Source organism: Macrobrachium nipponense, chromosome 10 (genome assembly GCF_015104395.2).
Source record: "Macrobrachium nipponense isolate FS-2020 chromosome 10, ASM1510439v2, whole genome shotgun sequence".
Lineage (NCBI taxonomy): Eukaryota > Metazoa > Arthropoda > Malacostraca > Decapoda > Palaemonidae > Macrobrachium > Macrobrachium nipponense.
The window spans coordinates 44,293,664-44,311,211 of record NC_087204.1 but is presented as its reverse complement, the minus strand read 5'-3'; the positions used below and the strand labels follow the sequence as shown (position 1 = coordinate 44,311,211).

Sequence of the window (17,548 nt, the reverse complement as noted above, 5' to 3'; positions counted from 1 at the left end):
TATATATATATATATATATATCTAAATATATATATATATATGTATATATATATATATATATATATATATATATTTATTTAGATATATATATATATATATATATTATATATATATATATATATATATATATATATATATATATATAGATATATATGGTACTGGTAATCTTCTTAGGCACGAAGATATAGTAATTCAGTTGTATTCCACATAGGAAAATGAAAAAAGGTATATCTCAGAAAATGCCCAACAGTTCGTCCTCCAATGGACCTCTTCTTGGAGCGTTTATTATTCCTTAATAAACGCTCCAAGAAGAGGTCCATTGGAGGACGAAACTGTTGGGCATTTTCTGAGATATACCTTTTTCATTTTCCTATGTGGAATACAACTGAATATATATATATATATATATATATAGATATATATATATATATATATATATATATATATATATATATTAGTAATGTACCTTAAGTATAACGAAATTGTTATAAATCGTTCAAGTCCTTATGTGCGAAGTTTCATAATCATCATATCCTACGAATAGGTGCAGTAAACAAGTAATCAATTACCTCCACAATCTCCTGTGGGCATACAGTTTTTTATCGCTAGTAGGTAGTACGGCGGCTATGTACAAAGGTAATGTCCAGAGTTTCAAAAATATATCTTTGGAGCTCGCGTTTCATAGACAATGAAATTTCTAATATTATATATATCTGCATCTCTGCAAAACTCGTAAAGATCAAGTGGCAACATGATTATGCGGACTAAGTATTCTATCATCCCAGGTCGCCAATGCATTATCATGTCATCTATGACATTTATGTTGAAGCAAAATTAGTAGTTTACATTACTCAATCTATAGTAGATTCAAATCAGCCGTGCATCTTATGTCTAGGCCAGTCCCTTATGACGCTCCTGATTGGCTGTTGATAAGCCAATGACAGGGCTGGAGCGTTCACATAAGCAGGATGTGTTTCACTTCTCTTGAGGGATGCTTTTGAAAGACGTATCCCTCATGAGAGGTGGAACATACCTCCTGCCTATGTGAACTCTTGAGAGAGACTGAGAGTTTCCAGCCCCGTGATTGGCTTATCAACAGCCAAGCAGGAGCGTCGTAAGGGACTGGCCTAGACATCAGATGCACCGGTGATATGAATTTACTATAGTAATATCTGTTTACATCATAATACATTTAAAATAGACCTGAAATTATGTTTTCTTTATGGAGTGAGAAGTTGAGCTTCTATGTATTTGCACCAGTATTTGATTCAGGACCCACGACAGATTAAAACTTTTCCCTGTCGTATGTCATCATTAGTTTGTTTTCTATAAGTAATCGAAAATAAGGATAAATCAGACTCTTTTCAACTGGAGAACACCCTATTTATTCTTAATTGGTTGAACTTGAACGCCTACTGTTTCTGGTCCCACCCTTGGGCGAATCCTAGTGGGTGCCGTGATCCATCGTAACCACCCACTTGATAGGTCAAGGTTCAACACTTGCAACTTGCCTCATCTCATCTTGTTGTATCGAAGGCGGTGGTTTAATTGGTCTCACTTTTCAAACATCCTATTTTCCGTTCAGTTTCTACCTCTCTCTCTACCTCTCCTTTGCTTTCATCTATCATAACTCTACTAGTAGATTTTCCTAGCTAATATATTCCCTACATAACTATTTCTACAGACTTCTGCATTCTTAACAATGCAAGTTTGTATGTTATGAAATGTGCCAGCATTTTCTTGTTTGTTTAGTTTAGTGGTCTCAAGACAAAATTAATTAGATAATTAATTATCTTAAATATGGATTATTGTGTCTCAATTGATGAAAACTACTGCACCAGGTAAAAAAAAAAAAAGTGCATTAAAAGTTCAAAACAAATGTAACTGTTGTTTCTCTCTCTCTCTGGTAGAGAAGACGGTTCAGTGTTCTACTAAATAACACGTACTGGAATTGTAGGTGGATGCATTCCATAGCGATAGAAATGATATCCAATATAGGTAGGTAGGTTACTCGGTTGTATGAACATATATACAGGGTGTTACGAAATAACCCCCCACCCCCACACCCTCTACAGCACAAACTAAAATTGATATGGACAAAACAATAGTAATTCAGAACAGGTATTTATTTAAAAGTTTCTCTTTGAGTATTTGATATTTTGTGTGGCCTCTATCTGCCTATGCTACAGCCTGCATTCGTTGAGGGGTATGATTTCAGTAAATCACAAAAAAGCTGAGACTCAAACTCCATTTCCCTGAGCACTTCGGTCACCTCTCTTCGCAGGTCGTCGAGGCTTGGTATACCATCATAGTTCACTGTGCGCATTTCAACACGATCCTTTAAGATACTACTAATGTTTTCACACACATTAAGGTCAGGGGAGCTACCTGGAAATTCACTTGACGAGAAGGAATCAATACCAGTTTCGAAGCAGCTCCTGTGTCTGAAGAGCCTTGCAACATGGTGCCTTGTAACGCAAAAATGTGATTTCTTCAACAGATAACACATTTTCAGAATCTTGAGGAGAGGAAATACTCCACCAGTAAGCACAGTTCCTCTGAAGTATTCCCCATTCCATGACTGTCCTTTTTCTTGATGATCCACATTAACCATTTGGCCGTGAAATGGTGGAGAAAAATTCCCAAACATTCAGGAAATTTCACAACTTGGCGATAGCACACGTCATTGCTGATATCATCCACTTTGCAGCCCAGTTGATGTTATTTTTATGATTTGGCTTCCTGACTGTGTAAATGAAGAATTCATCTGATGCGGGAACATGGAGAAAGTCAGCTTCATCCCAATCTTTAAGAAATGAACCCCAAAACCATGCACAGTCTTCTCTCTGTTACTGAGTGATGTTGGGTTGCTGATAACATGAAATGGTTAGATACCAGATTTTTTCAACTCATGATATACAGCACTATAACTTCTCTTCTTTCCCCTTTTTGTGTCTAGTTCAAGTGCCAATTTGCATAAAGCTATGATGTCTTTTGACTCCTGAGAAAGGACTTCAACCCTTACAAGATTCTTACTCTTTTCGTGATAACAGTCATATGGATTTTTGTTCCAGTTTCTTTTAACAAAGGAAAGTTATAGCCTGGATTCGGTCAATCCATCTGATTTCCTCCAAGTGTTAGCCATGGCTGTATCTAACTCCGTCACTCAGTCTAAAATACAAGAAATGTAAAATGAAAAATGACTTAATAGAAACTTAAGATAATGTACTTGGAGATAGCCTATAGTAGAAAACTTCATAACTTTCCATTTGTTCTGTGAAGGGCCTCTAATTTCGAAACCTAATTTCGAAACACGCAGTAGTATACTACATAATTAATTAGTCAATGACTGAATACTTGAAAATAGAATTCAAATTTTCATCATCTCTATGAAATTTTCAGGTTTAAAACAATTTGATGATTTAGTGTGGTTACACAGTACTGTAGGAGTGCTGCATATTTATTGGAATACACATTCTTTAAAACTACTGTGATTCAAATTGACCGTCCGTCACAGAATTGTACTAAGAATTTCCAGTCACATAACATGGATTCCCTGGAAAATGACTTTGTGGTTGATCAAAGTGTGTTTACTTTTGCTCTGTTACTGAATTGGGACTGAATTTAGATTCCAGGTGATTAATGGTCGCTGAACCGTATTCATTCAAAACAATTATTATTATTTCTATGTTCTCAAATAATAAGATAATTGTGAATTGCATATTTGCATCCCATTTTTAATGTGTTACTAGGAGTCTCAAATATTTCCGACGTTCTAAAAGCTGCCTGCATATTATATTAAACATATACGCAACGTCTTACAAAGGTTGCGGTGACACCAAACGCGTTGCGTCGGGTCGCACTAATTCATGGCTAGTGTCATTTTCGCCTTAAATAGGAATAGGGATGTTAGTGTTTTCTACTTTGTTTTCATATTGCATTTCAGTTTACGAACGCAAGTTATGTTCTAATAAAATTGTACTCCTTTATATCTTTTTTCACTTTTATGTAGGACAAAATGTAATATAATTAAATTTCATTTCATCTTTTCTTTGTATCCATATGATATACATTTAAAATCTTAAAAATTACCTATAGTTTTTGAAAATGTTTGTGGTTGAGTAGTTAATTATATATATATATATATATATATATATATATAATATATATATATATATATACAAATATATTCCTCTTGATGTCTCGGCTAATTCGTTTAAAACCTGTATCTTTTAATTAGTTATCCTGTAAAATTCAATTAAAATGAAACTTGCCTTAGAAAAATGGCCATTTTTCCTCTATGTTGCAATTGCCCGCCTGTAGGTAGTATTGTTTTTCTTATAGACAAAAGGTAAATAAAGGAAAATCCCAAAATATATTTTAACAGATAAGATTAACAAAAATCCCGCATGGAGAGAGAGAGAGAGAGAGAGAGAGAGAGAGAGAGAGAGAGAGATCAGACAAAGAAGATACGTACTGCAAAAAAATCCCTGAGAGTGAGAGAGAGATTTCAGCAATTTATAACACCAAGAGACAAGGCAGAGTTAAAAAATGTTCAGAATATTTTCTGCTATATTTGATAAATCGAAATATCTCTCGTGGAATATAGAAAATCAACGAAAAATCGAGAAAGAATGAGAGGACAGTATGTGAACTGGGTATGTCCAGATATTGTTCGAAATACGGAGAGAAGTCTAAAGCGGCCCACACACGCTCAAATTTTTGGTCAAATTTTTTTATGTCAAATTATTTGACGGTTTGACGTTCGCTCTACACGCTCAAACTTCTCATCAAATTTTCATTTTGCTCCCGAGTGTCATCATGGATGCATATACAGCGTTGGCTCTTGGCTTAGCGCTGAAGAGCACACAGAAACGAAAGAGACAAAAGTGGGCCCAGCAATGGTATTTGTGTCGTGAACGATTTGGTCATGCTCCTTTATTAAATGAACTGAGAATTAGTTCCAAAGTTGTGGTAAACTTCTATAAACACCAATAAGCTCAAGAAGAAATTTCTTTTCATGTTTTGTTGGAGCCATGATGACGATGAGCCGCGCACGTCCTCCTCAGATTATGTCTAATCACTAACTAATTTGCGCAAATTATTGCTAGGTACCACACACGCACAAATTATTTGACGTTGGCTCTAAAAATATCTACTGAAATCAGATCAGTAAAAAATTTGACATCAAACCTTTTAGGCCATCAAATTACGCCACACACGATCAAATTCATGTCAAATAATTTGACATAAAAAAATTGGACCAAAAATTTGAGCGTGTGTGGGCCGCTTAACGCAGGAATAGTCACTGGTAAGGTTCTTCATGACTACTGTTTATGGGAGTGAACAGCCCAAGGAGAAGGAACTGAAGGAGAGAATTGCGGCTTGGCAAGACACCATCCGGTGCCAGAGAGAGCAGCAGGTGAACTTGGACAGGATAATTCTTCAGCTGCAACAGAGGCTCGACAACAATGAAGAGATTCAGAAGGCGGGCGGAAGGGAAGAACACACTCGTGTGATCCAGATCACTCAGGAGGTGTTGCAACAGCAGGCCTGGCAAGAAAGGGCCTACTCGCTCGAAGCTGACACGTTGTTCTTGAAGAGGGAGAACGACCAAGAAAAGAGGGAGAATCGGCAGCTGGAAGACAAGATCCTCAAGATCACAGATGAAAATCAGCATCTGATGGAAAAGACAAAGGAAATTGGGGAGAGAAAACGATGCCCTGTGAGAGGGATAAGGGAACTAACAATGCGGTTGGCAGAGGCAAACAGCCAGGTTGAGAGGCAAGAGGAACTCGTACGACAGAAGGAGAAAGACCCGCAGTTAAAAAGCGAAGAAGCGGCGCGGATGGCGAGGCTCATCCAGGAACAAAAGGACACGACCGAAAAGCGCGAATCCGGCAGGAAAGACGTCGAGGTCAGGTTCGAGCGCCTGCAGAAGGAAGTGGAAGACCTCAGGAAGGAAAAGTGCTGACTCCAGTGTGAAGTTGAGGCTGCGAAACTCAAGAGGAAGGAGCTGACATGCCTTCCAGAGAAAGGAAATCGTGGCTGAGAGGAAGACCGTTGTCCAGGACAAAAAGCTGGAAGATGAGGTTGGACAGCTGCTAGGAGCGAAGGAGAAATTGGTTTACAACCTGAAGAACCTGCAGGGAAAAACGGACGCCTGGAGAAAGACAACTGGAAACTGAAGGAGCAGCTGTTTGTCTCCAAGGAATGGCACGATCTTCAAGGAATGGCGCAGGCCTCACAAAGACGGATGAGATGTGAAAAATTTGAGGACAATGTTTGTTGTATGGAAAATTTAATGTTTATTTGTACTAAGTTTGCTTTGTTGATCCTTGAAGGAAGTTGAAGTTACAAGGAAATAAATGTTTTCTTAAGAGTTTTATTGATTCCTGAAAGTGAAAAGTTGGGAGGATTGAAGAAAGCGTGAGGAAAATGACAGGATTGGTGGAGAGCCAGGAGAAGAAGCATAGGATTCAGAGAAGCCCCTGGAGAACTGAAAGGATTTAGAGAACCCCCAGAAGAACTGAAAGGATTCAGAGAAGCCTCAGGAGAACTGAAAAGGATTCAGAGAAGCCCCGGAGAATTGGAAGGAGTCAGTGGCATATTCTGGTTCTAAGACTAAGCAAAGGTGTTGTCTATGATGGGACAGGCGGGCGAGGCCCGCCACGTGTCCCAACCAAGACGGGCGGGGGGGTGGGGGCCCGCCACGCAATCCCAGGACAAGGCAAGGCGAGACCCGCCACGTGTCCCGGGGTGTCCTGGGACAGGCAGGCGAGGCCTGCCACTTGTCCCGGGATGGGCGGGCCATGTTAGGTCAAACCCTGGCTGATAATTCCTCTTTAATTTTTTTAAGCATTGGTTGAAGGAAGACTTTATCTGTGATATCTGAATCGCAGGTGCCCTTTGGGATGTTCATTACCTCTCTCTGTTTAATCAAACGCAGACTATCACCTGGCTTTTGTACCGACATTTCCTGCTATAAATTATGTGACAAATTCCAGTTTATTCTGTGGTTGCCGTTATTTATATGGTTAAATATAGCTGAGCTCTGTTGTTCATACCGAACTGATCGTTTATGTTATATTAATCTCAGGGGAAGTGATTTTCCCATAAAACAGATGTAAGATTGGTCCCAGTCCTGCATGGGATTTTGTATATGCCTGTGACCTTGGGGATTGTCTTTTGTTGGTGTTAATCAGGATTTGGCTAAGGTATTTGGGTAAGTAAAGGCAAAAGGGTTAGATTTTCCGAGAGTCCAGATCACCATCTTAATCCTGTTCAGGTGTGGAATATTTATTTTATTGTTAGGTGTCTCTCTGGTCTTTTCTTGAGGGTGTCGGTTGAAAATTACATTTGCTTTATGAAAATGCTTAATTAGTTATATGGCGAGGATACCTTAAAGACGAAAGCTGCTTACGAATTAGTTCAAATTCCTTTTCCAGGTAAGCTGGGAAACAAATTCATAAGGCTCTTAAGAATAGGTTGCTAGCTACACCTATCTTGATAGAAATGTCATGATAACTAAAGTACCGAGTGTATGAAAGCGATAACATTGATTTTCTGTATATGGTAAATTTGTATTCTGTCGTGTCTCTAATCATTAAAACATCAAGAAAAGGAATTTTGTTGTCTGTTTCCCATTCAACTTTAAATTTGATACTGGGCACTGATGCGTTTAATTTTGAAAGGAATTCGTTGAAACTCTTCCACCTATTATCTCAAAATGCTAGAATATCATATATACATATCTCATCTACAGCATGTTTTGGGTTTTATTGCATCTATTACTATAGTTTCAAAGTATTCCATGTATAGATTGGCTAAACAGGGCTTAAAGGACTACCCATGGTAGATCCACATTTTTTGCTTGTAGAATGACTCCCCAAATGAAAATACGTTAATAGATACACATAATTCAACCAATTTTATTATTTTGTCAAGAGCCAGTGGGAAATTATCTTGATAGGGGGCTAATATTTCCCTCAAAAACTGTAGAACGTCCTGTACTGGTACTTTTGTGAATAGGGAATCTACATCAAGGCTTGAAAGTTTTTTGTTGTGAAGTTTTTTGTTCTGAATTTGTGACAGTTTTTTTTTTCTGAATTTGTGACAGAAATCTTTCGAATATGTATGTTACTGAGAGAAAAAGTGCCTAAGTAAGGGGAAAGGAGGCCAGCTAACCATTTAGGAATTTTTATCATTGAAAGCTCCCGCACATGAGATGATGAGTCCAAATGGAAGATTGATCTTTGTGAGTTTTAGGAAAGCCATAAACGTAAATTAGCTTTAGGTTAATGACTTAAAATTTCTCCAATAGTTCAATGCTTTTTTTGTCTTGGCCAACTAATCTTACTTTCCTAAATAATTCTGTAGGGACGTTTTGGGTGAGATTTTTCGTCAATTTGTCATAAGTAGTTTTTGTCACAAAAGAGTGCGTTGATTTTTGTCGGATAAAAATTACAGCCTTGAAGAAATATGTTCAAAAGATGTTTCGCTAAATGCTTTAACTGACCCTAATAAGAAATATCCTATACCCGCAGATTTATGATAGCCATCCGCTCGCTAAAAAAAGTTAGATGTTGTAATAAGTAGGTCCGACAAAGACGGCAAAATCGTAATCATGGACAAAAATGTCTACCTTGACAAAATCATCCAACTCCTTAGTGACACAAACACTTGCGACAAATTGACGAAAAATACCCATCCAAAACTTCCCCACAGAATTTTTTAGGAAAGTAAGATTAATTGGCCAAGAAAAAAAGGGGATTGAACTATTGAAGAAATTTAAAGTCAGTAACCCAAAACTACCTTACTTTTATGGCCTTCCCAAAACTCACAAAGACAATCTTCCCATTTAGACCCATCACCTCATGTGCCGGAGCTTTCAATTACAAAATTTCTTAAATGTTAGCTGGCCTCCTTTCCCCTTTTTTGGGCACTTTTTCTCTCATTCAAATTAAACATTCAGAAGATTTTTGTCACACATTCAGAGAAGCACATATACCACTTCACAACATAAAACTTTCAAGCCTTGATGTAGATTCCCTATTCACAAAGGTACAAGTACAGGACGTTCTTCAGTTTATAAGGAAAAGTTAGCCCCCTATTCAGATAATTTCCCACTCGCTCTTGACAAAATAATAAGGTTGGTTGAATTATGTGTATCTAATAACGTATTTTCATTCGGGAGTCATTCTACAAGCAAAAATTCGGATTGTGTAGCATGATTAGTCTTTTAAGTCCTGTTTTAGCCAATCTATACATGGAATACTTTGAAACTACAGTAATAAATGCATAAAACCCAAAAACATGCTTATGGATGAGATGAGTAGATGATGTCCTAACATTTTGGGACAGTTCCTTTCAAAGTTAAACACATCAGTGCCTAGCATCAAATTTAAATTTGAATGGGAAACCGACTTCAAAATTTCTTTTCTTGATGTTTTAATAATTAGAGACACAACATTTTTGGGATAATTCAAAATTCCTTTTTTTTCTTGATATTGTAATAATTAGAGACACGACAAATACAAATTTACCATTTACAGAAAACCAGCGTTCTCACTTTCATACATTCACTACTTTAGTTATTATGACATTTCTATCAAGATAGGTGTAGCCAGCAACCTATTCTTAAGAGCCTTATGAATTTGTTCCCCAGATTACCTGGAAAAGGAATTTGAAACTAATTTGTAAGCAGCTTTCATATTTAATGTATCCTGATCATATAAGTGAGAAAGCGATTCATAAAGCAAATGTAATTAAATTGGGGTTGTTAGGGGTTGACTAATGTGCTAGAGCATAAGGTAAATTTGGAGAGTGGCACAAAACCTATTTATATTCCTGCATACCGCATACCTTTCAAATCAGAGAAACGGTAGAGAAAGAGGTCAATAGATGGGAAGAAGAAAGGAATCATTCGACCTAGCGTGTCTCCTTACAACTTTCCCTTGTTAGCGGTGCCTAAGAAGGACAGTTCTGTCCGTGTATGCATCGATTTTAGACGTTTAAATGAAAAGACGATCCCTGACCCCTATCCAGTTGCATGCATACCACATCTTTTTGTTGAAATTGGGGGACATATATTTATAGGTTAATTAATTTGGCGCAGGGTTTTTTGCAGGTCCCTCTTAGTGAAAGTAGCAATAAATATACGGCTTTTTCAGTGCCCAAGGACACTGAATTTACGCGAATGCCTTTCGGTTAATGGGCAGTCCAATGACTTTTACCAGTTTGGTAAACAGTTTTGCACGGGTTATTGGGTAAAAATGTTTTTGTGTATATGGATGACATATTGGTCGCAACAGACATGATCGCGCAACACCTGGAAGTACTTACAGAAATACTTAAGAGGCTTAGATTGGCGGGGTTGAAAATTAAGCTAGCTAAGTGTTTGTTCTTGAAAAAGCAAATCACATATTTAGGCCATGTCATATCTAAGGAAGGGGTTAGAGTAAATGACGATAAAGTCAAAGCAATAGCGAATTTTTTGACCCCCCCTCACCCCCCCCTCCCCCCCCCCGATCAAACGAAAGAGATTAATTCATTCCTGGGTATTGCTGGTTTCTTCAAGAGGTTTGTGAAAGGGTTCTCTAATATAGTTGCTCCCCTAACTGATGTATGCGGGAAGACGTTCAATTTCAATGGAAGGAACCCCAGGCGGAGAGTTTTCAAAAGCTCAAGGACGTGCTAATGAATCCCCCTATTTTGAAGTTTTCAGATTTTAGCAAACCTTTTACATTTGTGACTGATGCCAGCCAGGAAGGTATAGGTGCCTGCCTTATGCAAAGTTTGATGGGAAATTCTATCCCGTAGCCTTTTATAGCCATTATTAGATCTTTTAATAAACCCAATTTGTCGCCTAAAAGAGGTCGATGGTTTTTAACTATCAGAGATTTTGATGCAAAGCTCAAATATATAGAGGGCAAATTTAATGTAGTTGCAGATGCTCTAGTAGAAGTTTTCACGACATGGAAGGATTCCAAGTCGCGCAAGTCACTAGTGAGGCTATACAATGGGATGTGGGTCTCATAGAGCAAAGGTAAGATGAAGACGAGATTCTAGCAGACGCAAAAGCATTTCTAAGAGGGGAATTAGTCAGGAACGTTATAAGTTGCCTTTTTCTTTTTGGGTTTGGAGTTAGAAGGTAATCTATCTGTTAGGAAAATTAAACATAAATTGAGAACCAGTGAAAGTAAAGGAGATACTACACAGATCGTAATTCCGAAAGCCCTAATTCCAGTGGTTTTAGATATAGTTCATTGAAGGTTCGGTAGTCCACACTTGGGAATAGAAAAAAACGTATGATGAGGTTCGTGCTAAATACATTTGGAAAAACATCGGGAAAGATGTGGAAAATTTTGTGAGAAATTGTACAGTGTGCGAGGCATGCAAGCCTGCAAGGAAAACTTCATGCAAGTTAAGATCGTATCCTATACCGAGTAGACCTTTTCAGAGAATACATATGGATATCCTAGGAAATTTTGTGAGTCTAGGTATGCAAACAAGTACTTGTTAGTGATAAAAGATGAACTTACAAGGATAGTAGAAATTTTCCATTTAAGCATAAAACGGCTGAAGAAGTAGCTGTAGCTTTTTCAATGGCACCATTTGCAGATACGGCTCACCCGAAGTTGTATTGACCGACAATGGTAGAGAATTTGTGAACAAAACTTTGGAATGTTTAGCGAAGTCATGGGGATACAGAAAGTAACAATTATTCCATACAGACCTGAGGCTAATGGGTTGTGTGAATGAACAAACAGGAAAGTGCTCAAGGCTCCATAGGAAAACTGTAGGTAGTAATGATAAGAATTGGGACAGATATATGATGTTGTTAGACATAGTATTAACACTATGGTTAGTGATTCCTTTAAAATTCTGGTTGTCCAGCACGAGGCACATTTGATTTGCTAACTATACCTCATCACGGGGAGGATACGATCGAGGCATTGGTATCCACAGCGAGAGAGACATGCTTGTCTCAGCCATAATTCTCGAATCCAAAACCAGAGAGATGGTACAGAAAAGTATCAGTAAAACATCTGATCCCAAGATAAATGTCGGAGACAAGGTATTTTTAAAAACTTAATGTGAGAAGTGAACTGAACTACAAATTAGGTCCGAAGTTTGAAGGTCTTTTTAAAGTCATTGAGAAAAAAATTGAAAACAGATTTGTAGTCTTAGAAGAAAAGCAGGTCGGTCAAGGTTAACATATATCTCAAAATTGAAAAGAATCGGTTGTGGTGATTAATATATTGCGCACAATTGCATTTTTTGGTTGTTATCTGGCTTTTGTAAATTGTGGTGAAAATACGTTTTTTTTTCTCGTTTTTTTTTCTTTCATTTTTTTTCTTCTACTATTTTTTTCTATTATTTTTTCTTATATTATATGCGCAAATCTGTGGCGTTTTGGCGTAAGATTCCGAGGTTAATATTTTATGTTGAAAGTTGTTTGAAAATACGGCGAATTTTTGTTTTAGCTGAGAAACGTGATGATAAACATGAGATAATTCCTGTGCGTATGAGATTTGGGGCTGAATTTCTTTTGGTGTTGTGACTATTGGGGCAAGTGACACTACTGCATTGAGGTTTTATATAATTGGGGTAATGTCATGGAGGAGTTATGCTTTAAGGACAATTTTTTTGGGGCACCTTGGTGATATCCTGGTGATAAATTTGTGGAATGTGGCTATATGGTGTTAGTATAAATATTTGGAGAATAATGGTTTCTGGGATGCAAGTCTGACTAGACAAATCTATAGTGTGGTTCAAAGCACCTGAGGTGTTCACAGGAGGATTTTTGCTGATAATGCTGTGATGAGTCCGGTTGCTGATTTTTTCCTTTCGAGTTGATTACTCGGAGATTTGCACTATTCTCGAAGATGTTGACTCTGGCATTCCACAGAGATGTATCATGTAAGGGGGTTGTTTGGTTTCCTGGTCATTTCTAGTTGATGGGATTGTTGCGGTAGCAAATTCCGTAACGGTACAAATTACATTTTTGGGGAAAATATTGGATTATGTATATGTTTTTCTTCTCTTATGTGCACTGTGTAATGGGGGAAAGTTCACTTATTATTGTTGTTATTATATTTTTTTTTCTTTTTTTTCTCTTCCTACGAGAGATGTCGTAATTGGTGTTAAGCTTTAAATAGCATTTCTATTTTAGACAGGAGATATAATTTGTTGGGTATATGAATTAGATAGAAGGGGTGTTCGGCATTATATTTCATGGAGGTAAGTTATATAAAAAATAAAGGGGTTTTGCTGTTAGACATTATGGGTTCTCTTTTGATAGTGTGTTTGTCAGATATGGGATTACTTGTGAGGATTCAGTGGGAAAAAATTATATTTTCTTTTGTGAGGAATTTTTAATATTTGACTAGGAGATTGAGTATATTAATAAATGACGGATTTGTGGAGTAAAGCAAGACTTTAGCTATTCTATGATCATGTGACTTTTTATATATGGACACATGATGACTTTAGAGAATTCCCAACTTCACGTGATGGTGGTGATGGAAATGACTTCGTTCTACAGTACCAGAGGTTGAGTCGAGTCTACACACATGTGGCGATTGATCTGATGAACTGCCTTTGAACGGATGAGATGTTGTCGGTATAATCATCTCAGGATATGTTCTGGGATAAATCAGGAGTCTACAATCTTCTATAGGCAGGTGCGAGTAGCACTTGCATAGAAGTCATGGGATATTTCCTTGACAACGGGGTGGTGACCACGTTTCCTTCAGAAGAAAATGTTGAATCTAAGTTTCGCGATGAGAGGGTGTTGATACACTCACGAGGGTCGCAGACGTTGAATAATGGCGCATGCTGAGTTGTTTCAAGATGGTTTACGTACTCGACCAGTGTCTACAAACTATTTGTTGAGTCCTGCTTATCATAGTGACGAGGATGAGTTTTTCATCAATGAAAGTTACTCAATTTGTGCGCTAATAGTTCTTAAACTTCTGTGCATCCAGCGAGGTACAAGGGCTCCAGCAACGGAGGTAGTACTAAATCATGTGTCAAATTGATACATTGTGCATTAGTTGCTGACGTGGTGTGCGACAGGAGTGCACAAAGGACATAGGTAGCCAAGCCATATTATAGGCTAGTGTTAGTGAATTTTAGACGAAGGAATTTCATGTGTGTGCATTATTGGTGACTGCTCGAGCTGTTGCCACAGGCAGTTTTGAGGCATGGTGGGTATGTACATGCGTTTGTACGTGCATAACAGGTCCTGCCGTTCGAGACACTTGAGGGAAAGACACATTCCTTTGTGATAAGAAGAAAGACGGTCGAGAAGGACACCAGGGGTTGAGGGAAAACCCATCTCAAGGTATGGCACATATTTAAATGACTTAGAAACAGTTGCCTTTGAAAAGAGAGAATTGTGCAGTGTATACCTTTATTTAATATTGTGTAATAGGGAATATAATGAATATCTCTTATTACAGATGGGTTCCGTATCATGGTTCTAGAAACGGGATTCTCTAAACCTGACTATTACAATGTAGCAGTTGACATTTTGAGACTTGGAGTGATTACTTAGACTAACCCAGGAGAGTGGAATGATAATATATAGTTTTGTGTGGGGCAGACTTTGCATTTTCATAACCATGACTTATTAATCATTTTGTTCTATTAAAGAAGAGAGAACCAGGATCAGTGATAATAAATGAGTAAGTTATTGGGGAGGATTCATAGCACATAAGTTTAGGAATAAGTATCTATCTTGAGGCTCAGCTGATATAGAGGAAACAAGTGAGAACTGGGTCTCATATATAAAAGGAAAAAATATCATATAGCCCTTCTGTACAATTTCAAAAAGATCTGGAACATTTGGAAGATTTAGTCAGTATTTTCCATGAAAAAACATTGGATCCGGGAGTCATGGCACTCTCAAGTCTTCTCGATATTTTCAAGGTATTTTTTCTTTTTATTTGAAATTTTAAGCTACCACTTCTTTTCACATTCCAGGTTTTTTTGGCTGTGATACAAGCAAATCTAACGACGAAGACAAAGATATCTGTAAGGTAGGTAATCCTTAATCGCTCAGTTAGCCTTACCCCTTAAGGTTCCCATGGACCTTTCGGTATTATTATTGTTCTTGTATTTAGTTTGGTTTCATACCCTTTACTCTCTTTATTCATCACAATGTGTTTGCCAGGATTGCTGATCATGAGCAGGTATTTCACCTCTCTCCGATTCTCGACTTGGACTCCAGCTGCCTCGTCATAAGGCCAGCTTATTCAAAAATCTCCTTTTTAATTGGGAATGAGTGGTTTTACTGGAACGTGAAGCATAAATTGCGATGAAAAATAAATTTCACAAAATAATTTGAAACTAATTAAATATTTCATCTGAGAATTTAAGAAATCCAAGACGAAATTCATGTTTTGATTAGGGGTTCTAATTAACATAAAAACCTAAATTTTAATGAGAACGGCTTTAAGGGTCATACGGGTAGAGATATTTGATTCGTGAAAAGTAATAAAAAAAAATGTGAGGATACGACTTCCAGTTTAAAATGTAAGTACCAGAGAGGTGCTTCTTTGATCAAAATGGGTTGGGTCGTCAGGGAACTGAAGAGAGATTGACTCACAGATGGCAAGACATGAGTAGAATAGCAACGGGGAGAGATATAGAGACTGGCAAAGGTTACCTTTAGGGCTCCATAAGATGCCGTGTGCTTGAACATATCATAGAGAAAATGCATGTTAGAGAAACGCTGCTTTCCACACAACATAACTTTTTTCTTCCGTCAGATACCTCGTCATATTCATGGCGAAATTATATGAAAGCATACCTGCAAAAAAGAAGAACTGTCTGAATATTATATAAATACTTAAGGAATATTAACGTTATTGGCTCTTAATCAGTGTTGCATTTATCAGGATTTTTTTTTAGTAAAACAACACTGAAAGTTAATGAATGGAATTTGTTTTTTCTACCTCAAGTAGGCTTTAAATTTTTCCTTTTTTCCCCAATTTTACCTAAAAGCAACAACTAATACTATTAACTGCCTTGCCAGGTTAAGTGCCATCTAAATGTTTATGTGAATATTTATGTAATGTTTATGTTATTTCCTATTAATCAGTGCTGCAACAATCAGGGTCATTTGTTGTTTGCTGAAAGGTTAAATCATGAGTTTCATTGTCTTAATGAATATCTTTTTGTTTTTTGCTTCGTCTTCTTTTACCCAAAAGCAACAATAACTAAGACAATTACCTGCCCTGGCCAGGTTAAGAGCATCGTCTATTATCTGGGCTCTGTTGGTGACATGGATAACTTCATGTTCTTGTTGGAGCTGATACGCCAGGAGACTCCAGTTGTAATCGTCATAATTCACTCCGGTAATATCCTGAAAAAGGCGTATTCATTTTAATAAAGATGCTTGAGCTGATTTTATTCTGTGAGGGAATCAGGGTTATATCATTCACACTCGTTATTCCAAAGACCTTTCATACTGAATGTTAATGTAAGACCCTTGACAAATCATTAATTTATCGGAGTTTTTTTATTTTTTTATGGAGATGTTAACTTAATCAAATGGAAAGTGGGGGGACTTGTGGGGCTTACGCGTAAACATGAGTAAAACTTGCCACAAAGCACATTCATGTTCGAGGATGAAGAAGCATATGGGGTCAAATCAAGGACTAAAAAGAAAAAAAAAGCTTATAGAGAGTAGGGTATGTAAGCTCAGTAGCAGAAGCCATAACTTGAAACAACATCGGCCAGATCGAAGTTTAACTATCAAAGCAAGAATCTTCCAATGGAAACGAAGGAAGATAGCTTATATGTCAGCCAGTACAGAACTTTGAAAGAGTTCCGGAGCTTGAACTGTCTAAAGGGAATTGTTGAAAAGTGTATATATATATATATATATATATATATATATAATATATATATATATATATATATATATATATATATATATATATATATATATATATATATATATATATATATATATATATATATATATATAGCATGTGAGATTGTATATAAATGCACACATATGTATATATAATATATATATATATATATATATATATTAGAGATGTATCAGGTATGAACATATGCATCCGCAGATTATCCAAATTTTTTTTATAAATCCGCATCCGCAAAATCCCATTTTCAGACATCCAGTACATCTCCAATATATATATATATATATATATATATATATATATATATATATATTTTATATATATATATACATATCTATATATATATATATCATATATATTATATATATATATATATATATATATATGCAGATAGTATGTGTATGTATGTATAATGTATAATCCCACACGTGCATTACTATATATATATATATATATATATATATATATATATATATATATATATATATATATATATATATATATATATATATATATATATTATTTTGTATATATAATATTTAATATGGAAAAACTACTTCCATTCAGTCATGAAAGGCTTGCGTTATACTTTGAGTGCATATTCATCTGTGAGGTAAACTCTTTCCTTTACCTAAAATGCCATT

The 17,548-nt window shown here is 36.6% G+C and overlaps 1 protein-coding gene and 1 pseudogene across 8 annotated transcripts in view; one reads left to right on the top strand and one right to left on the bottom strand.

The window, feature by feature from the left end:
* LOC135224246 (aminopeptidase N-like) overlaps positions 1-16,632 on the bottom strand; it is a 20,553-nt pseudogene extending 3,921 nt beyond the window's left edge.
* LOC135223596 (aminopeptidase N-like) overlaps positions 1-17,548 on the top strand; it is a 72,403-nt gene that overhangs the window by 34,321 nt on the left and 20,534 nt on the right. The gene's annotated exons all lie outside the window — the stretch shown is intronic.